Source organism: Pholcus phalangioides, unplaced genomic scaffold, assembly GCF_987345545.1.
Source record: "Pholcus phalangioides strain wild (caught in Gottingen) unplaced genomic scaffold, Ppha-v1.0 ptg000005l_1, whole genome shotgun sequence".
Taxonomy (NCBI): domain Eukaryota; kingdom Metazoa; phylum Arthropoda; class Arachnida; order Araneae; family Pholcidae; genus Pholcus; species Pholcus phalangioides.
Genome location: NW_028301598.1, coordinates 4,413,589 through 4,424,776, shown reverse-complemented (window position 1 = coordinate 4,424,776; position 11,188 = coordinate 4,413,589).

The following is an 11,188-nucleotide window of genomic DNA, read 5'->3' as shown; positions in this document are numbered from 1 at the left end:
CAATATGATGTTAAGCAAGATCACTCGCTCCGATGGATATTTTATATTTCACAATAAGATTCTCATTTCTTTTTCTTTTTGCATCCTGTGTATATAATATGGCAAGTGTAAGATAACAGATGAGATGGCATGGGGGGGGGGGCGCTAAATTGCTTTTAAAACATACCTCCATCCTAATATGTGTGTGTACATTCATCTTAACTAAACCCCGAAACTTCTCCAACTCCTAATCCCATCTGGTCTGTAATCACCACAAAATTTGTTAATCGCGACAGTACCCAATTGTCCGGGGAAAATACGTTGTAAAAATTTTGTATGTTTTTTTTGACACTAAATAAAGTGTTCCAGACTCTGCCACGAAGCTGGGCTGGAAGAGATCTCGGCAACGGGATAAATCCAGTGGCAAGGTTCAGTGGCGTTCATTCATTCATTCAGTGGTGTGGATGGTAGCATGCTTTCCCGATGGAGGCAAGATTACTTTTATTTCTGAGTTCACCTCAGCATAATATCCGGTAAATACTCCGTTTCCTTCAAATCAAACTATTTTTCAAAATCAAATAGAAAAAATGGTTGTATTTCAAAAAAAATTCTTGGTTCCATCACCCCCCCCCCCCCTTCCGACCCCTCGAACATGTAGTTTTAGCAGGATTATGAAACCGAACCGAACACACACACACACACACACGCATTGTACAAAATTTGAATAATTATGACTTGCATATAGAAACGTCCTCTCCACTTGTCAATAATTCTTCAATAAATTCTTCCTTGTAATCTTCATCTCCGCAAATAACCAGTCTTTCGATGAATCTTGTATTGACAAGTAGAGAGTACGTTTCTATATGCATATGGCCATCTGGTTGGCCTTTGTCATTCACGAGCTATTAGTTGATTGTTGACGCCGTCCATGTACGGTGCCTTTCAACATATATATACGCTCCAAGGTTGAAATATTCTATCTGCTTCCATAGCTTAGATGGTAGAGCACTCGTCCGGCAAGCGAGAGACCAGGGTTCGAGTCCCCGTGGGGGCAGTGATGAATTTTCTTCCTTGTAATCTTCATCTCAACAAATAACCAGTCTTCCGATGAATCTTGTATAATTATGACTTATTTGAATAATTATAATTATGATCATGGTTTGATCAATTTAGTTAAAAGTGCGTAAAAATTATTGATGGTTAGTGCAGAAAAATATTCAGTGGAAAAACAAATGTTTACTATCTTTAGTCATCTCATTGTTGTTTATATTCTCCAAGTATAAGCGCAATCATGCTGCTCATCGTTCTCACGTAAAGTTGTAAAAACTCCTAGCTTCAGGATTGATGAGAAACCTTGTTAAAAATTGCAGGTCATTGTACTTCGCACGTGAAATTGAGATTGGGGCCTGTGCTGCACAAGACTTCCAATTCTTCGATATAGGCATGTCTCCTTCTCTTGTTAATTGTCCTTTATTCTTTTTTGCTTGTTTTTAACAGTAACTTCCTGGCTGGTGTAACTAAATACCAAAAAAACCAGAACTGGGGTACACTAAACTTGGTGTGGAATCCTCTACATGAAGGCATCTGATTGGCCTTGTAGGTAGTAGGAATTTTTTCCGGTACATAGGCTTTAAAAAATCTGTGCCCGAGCTTTAAAAACTTTTTGTTTGAAGTCAATCACCATGAAAAGAGATGGTTTTACACGCGACCGCTTCTTATGAATTCCATCAGTTTCTCTGGAATCTCGACATAGGACGTTTGTTTAGGACGCAACACATAAATCTATACCCCTATACCAATGTTTCCCAAAGCGGTCAATGTCGTTCCCTGGTGGGCGATGGAATTGTCCAGGCGGCGATAAAAGCTACGGATATAACATAGGAACATATGTTCGGAGGCGATGGGAGAAAAATATTTCTTGAGAAAGGGGCGATGGAGCGAAAAGTTTGGGAAACTATGCTCTATACTCAGTGATACGTTTTATACACGAACTAACCTCAAATTCATAAGCACAAACCACGAACTACACATCAGAGTGAAGCAAAACAAATACACACACACTCAAATATCGGGTTAGATTAGTACAGGTTTCTCTCTTAACCTATGGGTCACTCGGGCTTCCGGCATGGGTCGTACAAATCCACTTACCGTTAGGAACTCTTGAGCTATGGGTCCCAACCCAAACTATATTCGCAAGGACTTCCGAGAAGGGTCGTACGAATTCACCTAAAGCCAAGAGTTTTTGAGCGATTGGTCACCAAACTTGATTCAAAGATGGGTTCCAAGATGGGCCGTACAAATCCACTTTCAGTCAGAGAGTCTCGAACTACCCAAAAGAGATTTACAAGGACTTCCGAGAAGGATCATTCAAATCCAATAACAGACGGGGTCTCTTGAGCTATGACTTTTTGCCACGATCCAAACTTGAGGATCCAGGATTTCCATCCAGGGATTCTTGAGCTATTGGCCACGATCCGAACTTGATTCGGAGGGGCCTCGCCAGATGGGTTGTACAAATCCACATAAAGCCAAGGAGTTTTTGAGAGAGAGATATGGGTCACGACCCAAACTCAATTCGCTTGAGCTTCCGCGATTGGTCGTACAAAGCAACTTACAGTATTGTTATCAATGCACTTATTACGTCACTGGTTTCACTAATTTAAAAAAACAAACAATCCTGCGGTTCGCGAAGCTCATCTCGCTGATTCTTGTCTCGCGGCTGAAAAAGTTTAAGAACCTCTGGAGATAAGTGTTATCGTCAATTTATGCATGCATAGGCACCAGAACTTGGGGGGAGGGAAATCAGGGTTTCCAAGTCAGGGGCCCGTGTTCCTGACGGTGTTAGAGGCCGAAAAGTCCAGCTTTCTAACGATTCCAGTTAATTCAAGGCCCCCCCCAAGCGTTGGGCATCCCATCATTTCGACGGGATATAGGACACCTAAATCACGAGCTTTACCCATTCTGCCAGTCGAAAAGACTGCTTGCCTGCCACAATATCACAACAGCAGCAGTGCCCCCACATACATAGACACGGGTGACGCAGACATCTAGGCAATTGCATACCGTTGCCTATTCCTAATCCCATGGCACTTCAGTATGCAGTCGTAATCAAAGTAAGCCACTCTTCTCCCCCCCCCCCCCACACCCTCAAATTAGTCGTATACACAACCCATGGTGACCAGACATCCCTGCTATTAGTTCCTAACACGGTGTCCAGGTTGGCTTTCAAATTGTACCAGGAGAGCTTGTCATACGAATTGATTCTGTAGTGAATACCAAATACTTGTCACCAAAACATTGACGAGAATCGGCATGTCCTTAGTTTTGTGAAAAGAATTCTGGCCATTCCCAATTCATTATCAATCAGCCGACAATGACAGTCTAAGCAGACAATATTCTACGGCGTATATTCTCATTGTTGGGTATTTTACGGAAAATTCACCGCCACGTGATTGACCGACAAAAAAAATAACCACCGGGAAAATTCACCGAAAACAGTTCGTCACCAGTGAGCGAGAGTAACAGAGTTATTGAGCAAAGTGAATTAATGTGTGAGAGCTGAGTGGTCGAATGAGTTGGCGAATGGGCTAGCGAATAAGCTAGTGATTGAGTGAGTAACTGTATGAGTGACTCGCTCACTCATTTGCTCAGCTGTTGCCTCACTCGTTCATTTGCTCAGCTGCTCCCTCGCTCACTCATTTGCTCAGCTGCTCCCTCACTCGTTCATTTGCTCAGCTGCTCACTCACGCGCTTATTGCTTACCTACTCACTCATTTGCTTGTTCATCCACTTACTTGCTCAGTCACCAACTCCCTCACTCTTACTTACACGCTTATTCACTTACTCGCTCACATTCACTCACTCATTCTCATTTTGCTCACCTACTCACTAACTCCCTGAATCTTAATCAATCACTCACTTATTTGCTCACTGGCCTACTCACCCATTCACTCACTATATCGCTTTGTCGATGAATTGCTTCCAGTTTCGTGGTGGTGAATTGTACTTTCTGTGAATTGCGTTGCTGTAAACTTTCCCTTCGAGGAAATGCGTGGGAGTGAATTTTCCGCCGGTGAATTTCGTGGCAGTGAATTGTTGTCGGTGAATTTTCCGCACGCATTTGTCTTTGGAGGATATTTTCATTGTTGGGAATGATAATCATTTACCAACACATACAGGGCATCTAGAAGGAGAGAGCATGGGAAGAGAGAGCCAATCATTACACTTCACTCACGATCAGAAAAATTTCTGGCAGATGGCAGCACTATAACAAGCATTACACAGAAAAAGAATCACGTTAGGTTCATAACACCATACACGCACATATTTTCAGCTTGACAAAGGTCTTCTTCGACCACCGGCTTCTCCTCATTGAGACAGAGTGGCGGGCCACGGCTTGATTAGTGGGGTAGGAGGAGCTGCCCTGAATATCCCTAGAGCATTCTTATTCCAGTTACCCATGAGGTACTGAAATCACCCCCCCCCCCACAAGGGTGGGGGCAAACAGGGGTTCAGCCCTTCGGCTCGGGACGATTCCCATCATCTTTTGTTTTTCCTCACTGTAAATTCAATACGAAGGGGTCCGTGAAAAATCTGACTAGGGGCCGGCAAAAGATCCCAGCCTAGGGGCCCTGCAGTAAGATGTGAGGGTCATGGGTATTGCTTTCTTGTTTGGCGCCCGAAATCCCCGCGAGAGTTTTGCGATATTCCAGAATGTCTGGATATTATTACCACCGACGTTTTTAATATGGCACCGTTGTGGCCACAGGCGTACGCAAAAGTAGGCGGGTCCCCCCCCCTTGACCCGAGATTATAGTGCACTTTTTCCCCCCAGGAAGAAAAAAAAGTAACTGGAACCCCTTCCACCCTTGAGAAAATCCCGCACACGCTAGTGGTTGCGACTATTGTTTAAGAAGCTAACAATGGGAATCCCAATACGAACCGGATCTGTGTCGGACGGGCCCCCAATGAGCGTTATTGTTAACACGCTAAAACCATGTTCCTGCATCTACCATATGTGAGAGCCGGCAGAAATAATCATTATAATCTTCTTTTTTATGTATTTAATCAACTACACCGTTCAGAGAAGCACAACCACCCGATCAGTCTAGAATCCCCGCGCGTGGTGTATGAGCTCATGCTTATCCAACTTTTATGCGTATCTTTATGGTTGAATATAGCGCCTACTACGCGGTGTTGGCCCGTAGATATAACCATCGTTCTGGAAGACGACCCTCACAAAAACGCGCCTCAGAGACCGCCATCCGGTGACGTACAGCAGCAGATGTCTGGTGCCGACGCGTGGGGACAGGTCCAGGACCGGCCTGGCTTGAGTCCCGACTCGGACCAGGACCGAGTCACCCGGTGGAACAACGGGGCCGGGGAGTTCCGGCGGCGGCAGCTGCCTCGTCAGTCGTCGTCGTCCCTCGGCTACAAAGCCTATCCCGAAATCAAGGCCGGGATCGACGACAGCAACGACGACAACCAGCCGATACAGGAGAGATCTAACCCGTCGGCTTACTACAATGCATACGGACCACAGAAGCCGATGATACCGAATTGGAATAATATAAACGGTGGTAACAGCGACCTGAAAATGACCAACGGGCGCAGCTTGACCCCTCGCAAGATCGACCAGTGGCTTGAAAGCTTCGGTTCGAAACGTGCCCCTAGCGGTAAGAAGGAGAAACTTCTCACCGAGAAGAAGACGTCCGTCGTACAGAAGGTCTCCAAGAAGGTTTACCACGGTTACGTCAACAACAACGAGACCCTGGCAGAGAAGATCCGGGAATTCCAGAACATGAGCCGTATTTCGTCTCAGGAACAACAGCGGCAAGTTGGTGAGTATCGTTTGTACCGTCCAGTCCCACAGCCGTCTTGTACCCCCCCCCCCGAAGGCGTAGCATTCAAGTATTACGTCTGCATCGATGAGGGGGAGGAGGGGGTGTTTCGGATTTGCTGACTTTTGATGTCCAGGCGGGAGGGGGTTCGAATGATGATGACGTCATCAAGCAACCTTTATGAAATATGTAATGTTTTTAATGGCATCTTTTTGCTAGGAATATAATAAGTCAAAGAGAAAAACCTTCCGTAGTTTGTGCCTCCCTGTCGAAAAGTCCTCTCTAAATCACCCCCTTCCTACGACCCGTTGTTGGGGGGTTTCGGATGAACCGTTTTATGTCCACTCCGTGCGTCTCATGCGTTACCCTGAGTGATATGCTGGACTCCCGTACTGAAGCAAATACAGTCGAATCCCGTTTTAACGAATATCGTTATAGTGAAAAATCTCGTTTTAGCGAAGACTTTTCCAATCCCACAAATATGTTTACATAGGAGCAATGCTAGGTAACCTTTAATTCATTTATAAGGAAATTTCGTTTTAACGAAGTGATTCCTCCGATATCTTGGCGTTCGTTATAACGGGATTCGACTGTATATGCTCTTCAAACGGGTAAACTGGGGCTTACCAGCACCTCCTTGAGATACAAGGCCTCCGCAGTCTGCTTCTGAATTCAGTAAGATGTCCATTTTCCCTCAGTGGCAAAAAATTCCCTGCTCGTGCCAGTATCATTGTTGTGAGGAAAAAAAATGATCGGGCTCGGAATTGCCGATTTCTATGCCCCACATCCAATCATTGTGCGGTATTTGCGAGCCAATCAGGAAGATTCTACGCCAAAATAAGAAGAAGCGAAATAGCATGCTGTGTTTCAAAATGTGGCAAACTTGCTAGGTAGTCTGAATGACGTTTATGGCAAACACTGCAGAGGTCTTCTATCTCTAGTAGGTGTTGCCTGAATGCGGCCTTTATCTCACCGACCGTTCATCGTAGAGCTATGGTTCCAGTTCACAAAATGCTCAATATGCGTTCAGAAATCACTATGTATTATACGACCCTTTTGTACTCTAACTTCCAATTAGAAAGTTGTTGCTTTGTCTTTCTTATATAAGATCAACACAAAAAATAAATTCTACGTTTCCAAGAGCAATATTCGCTGAGATATTTGAGTTCAAAAATCGGAAAAAGTTGAGAAAGGAAAATCATAAATGAGGGAAAGGAGCGTTGTCCGTTAGTTTTTGTTGTTCCCCCCCCCCCTCCCAACTTTACTCTCATTTTTCAATTAAAATATATCTCCGAATATTGAACTTAGAGACATGGAATATTTTTGTTGCCCTCAAAAGAGACAGGCCTCAGGGCAACAACTTTCTAATTGGAAGTTAGAGGACACAGAGAGACCGCATAATAACTTTATTTTCTGATACACTGTATTTTCACTTTCAAAAAACTGATACAGGGTGACTTCTGAACACATTTTGAAATTTTTTTTTTAAATTGGAACCCATAGCTCTACGAATCAATCAGAGAAAAAAGATCCCAGAATTGATAAGGAAAAATCTCACCTCGGATTATCCGGAACCTCATATTTTCGAGACTTGACTTCAGTACGAACATAGGCGGGCATATATAGGGAGAGGGGTGGGGAGGGCACAATAAGGGTGATCGGCCCCCACCGTTTAATAAATGCACCCTCTGTGACTCACTTTCCCCCCCGCCTCCCTCATTCGAGGAGCTTGCATCCGCTTTTGCCCAGGTGGCGATATTGCCCACTATGGGAGACACTATACCAGAAGATCGAAAGCTCCAGACGCTGTATGCGTCAATTATACAGGGTGAACTTCACCTAATTTGCCAAATGAAAGGAGGGTGATAGACGAGCCCAAATGGAGCATAAAACACCACAGCAACCCTGTCCATTTTCGAGTTATTGTCATTAATGGCTCATAAAAGAAAATGCATCAAGTATGAACATAACATCAAATTTGTGAAGTTTTTGAGCGATTTTCACGAAAAGTAAGCACATATTTGGAAAGAGCATAAAAAAACCCACAAGGTGACATCATTTTCATCAAAATATCTGAATTTAATGGCGAGCTTCAAGCGCTGAAAATATTGGCGAAGTGCAAAATCGAATTGTCACCAAAATCTGTAACCATCAATTTTGAATGTTCCTGGTTATGGTGATGTATTTGCCAGCAAAAGGCTAAATTACTCCTGAACTGAAATACCGATGTGGTTTTTTGTAAGCTCTTTCGTAAACTGGTACAATATAGAAGTTTTTGGTAAACAAATTTCCGATTGTAGCAAGGAAGTGTGCTTGGGGAAATGAAGGTTATATATATTTTGGCGACTATTTTTTCGATTCTGAACTTCGCCAATATTTCAGCGCTTGCAGTTTGCCTTTAAATCCAGATATTTCGATAGAAATGGTGTTACCTTGTAGGACTTGTTATGCTCGTTTCAAATATGTGCTTACTTTACTTGTAGCTCTTTCAAAATCTTCACAAATTTTGGTTTTGATGCATTTTCTTCCATAACCCATTAATGACCATGCATCGAAAAAGGTTAGAGGTAGCACAGAGTTTTGCTATGGTGTTTTATGCTCCACGTGGGCTCGTCTATCAGCCCCCCTTTCGATTGGTAGATAAGGTCAAGTTCACTAACAGATACCTATGTTGCTAAAAAAGATAAAACTCCCACGTGTAATATTGGCCTCTGATAGAAAATGGAAGGAAATATTATCTAATTTAACCCTTTCTAGTACAAGCTATTGGCGATAAATTCGAATGCGATCTGTATTATAGACGTATAGGCGATAAATATGGTAGCCTTGTTCGCACGTGAAGAAAGGGAAAGAAAGAAAGAAAAAAGAGCAATAAGGGTGGGGGGAAAACAGTACAGACAGTAGATAATTAGATAAGAGAGTTACAGAGAGATAAGAGATGAGCATAAAAGAGTACTTTGTTTTTTCATCCTCACCTACGTTTATGTTCTCACTTCCATGTGTACAGTATATAACAGAAGGATTAGTTATGAGAAACATACATTTTTTTTTATATGTGAGGGAGATGCCGTGGAGAACGAGGAGAGGGGAATTGAGGAGAACATAGAAGAAAACACACACACCTTTATTTCATAGGGTTACAATAAAGCTTCGCGGTGAGAGAAAAAGCTGTTGAAGAAACAATCAGCTATATTGAATATATTTCACTGGAATGTGGACGCAATATTACGTCCCTGATAGTAAATGGGTTAAATACAAGTTAAGGTCAGCCTTCAAATTCTTCACACCTGGTCTTGGGCTTGGATAGAAGGTGGTTGGAAAATATTTCGAAGCAAAAAAAAAGATTTATCAATAATCAGTACTTGGTGAAAGAAGGGTGGGGGGACGTCATATGACGTCAAACTCAGTAGTTGATTAAAGGTGAAGTGGGGAATGTGTGTATGTTACTTGATAAAAATCAGACACCGAGCTTGGCGACACATTAGCCATGCACCATATCACGCCAAGTTCAGTAGTTGATGTGCGGTTAGTATTACCGTTGTTTTCGAGGGGGGGGGGGGGGTGGACAGTGAGCCGCTGAGGGCTCATGTGGGATACCAATGATTTCTTGAGCCGTTGGCACTCCGATGTTTTCCCTCACTTTCTGGTAACCCCCATAATCTGCCATGCATTGATGGGGTGTACCTTTGACATTTTGGAACGGGTGTATTGGCCGTAGTATCCGAACCTTTTTAGTCAACGGCTGCAACCCGGTATCCATTGAGTGTTTTGGTTTTGTTCGGTCATTTGGCCCCTTTGGAGAATTTACTTACCATCTAACACACTTATACCTATCAAAATGTCTTTAAGTGAAGGAGATGCTCACAAGACTCAAGACTTAGGGTCGCGGAATATAAATCTTACAATTCTTTCCACTATTTGCAGTTGCTTCCCGACTTACGAACATAGATACGTTCCGAGATACGTAAGTGAAAATCGGGTCAACTTGGACACCAATCCGAAAATTCTGAATCAGAAACAGAGAAAAAAAGGGATGCATCACCAAGAATTCAAAACTTTTGTGTTAGTAACTCGAGAAGTTTGTAAGTCGGGGAAATGTTATATTTTCTTGATTGGGGGAGGAGGGGGGGCGTAAAAATCCTATCTTATAAATACCAAAGATCCCGGATTAAATTTCCTCACTCCTGGATGTGAGGGTCTACGTCCATGAGGTTAGGGTTTGAAACCTCATTCCAGAGGTAAATGGGAAGCGTATGCCTGGTTTGTTGACCGGTTGGGGACATCTGAGTAATGATATGTCCACTGCCTCCCCCCCAAAACCCATGGCCTCCCTATCCTTCCCTAGGCTGGTATCTTCGGAGAGAACCCGTATTCGGGATAATTCACGAACCCTTCTGCAGTAAATTTATATTGTAAAAACCAAATATTAAGGGGAGTTTAAGCCCCCAGGCTAAAGCTCTGTCACATTTTCACCAACGAGGGGGACCCCCCCCCCCCCCATGATTTTTCCACCACAGTGAAAATGATTCGAAATTCGTATTTTTTCCGACCAGAGCGCACGATCCACAAGAGACTGGTGGCGATAATCGTTGGCGCGGTGATCGGGTTCATATTGCTGCTGGTATTAGTATTCCTCATAATGTTCTGTTGTACGAAGAGGAGCCTGGAAGCTCAAAGACCCCTCCCTGCAGTGATTGAGAAGGAATTTCTCGATACAATCCTGGCTGAAGTCGAGAAGTCAAAGTTCGTTGAAAATGTCAAGGACTCCATAATGAAGTCCATGCAAGATTCCGGGGACCCCAAGGAAGTACTCCAGCGCGTACTAGAGAAAGTCTCCAGAGATTCCATGAAGATGAATATGCAACAATCCGGAATACTTGACAGTACCATCGAGGAAATCTTCAGGGACACCGCGAGAAATTTCAACCAATCCGGGGACACCGAGGATTTAGTCGAGAGTGCCATCGAAGATATCATCAGGGAATCCATAAGGAGGTCCATGAAACAATCCGGGAGACGTGAGAGCGCCAATGAGGAAGTCATAAGGGAATCCGTAAGAAGGTTCATGCAACAATCCGGGAACGCCAAGGAGATGCTCGAGAGTATGAATGAGGAAGTCGGTGACGATTTCGTAAGGAGATTCATGGAACAATCTGAGAACGCCAAGGAGGTGCTTGAGAGCGTCGCCGAGGAAGTCGGTGAGGACTCCGTAAGAAGGTTCATGCAACGATCCGGGGGCGTCAGTGGAAAAGCCATTAAGGATGCCGTACAGAAATTCAAGCCAAAATTCGGGAACACCAAGGAGATGCTCGAGAAGGTCATCAAGGAAGTCGTAAGTGACTCCACAAGGAGATCCAGGCAGCAATCCG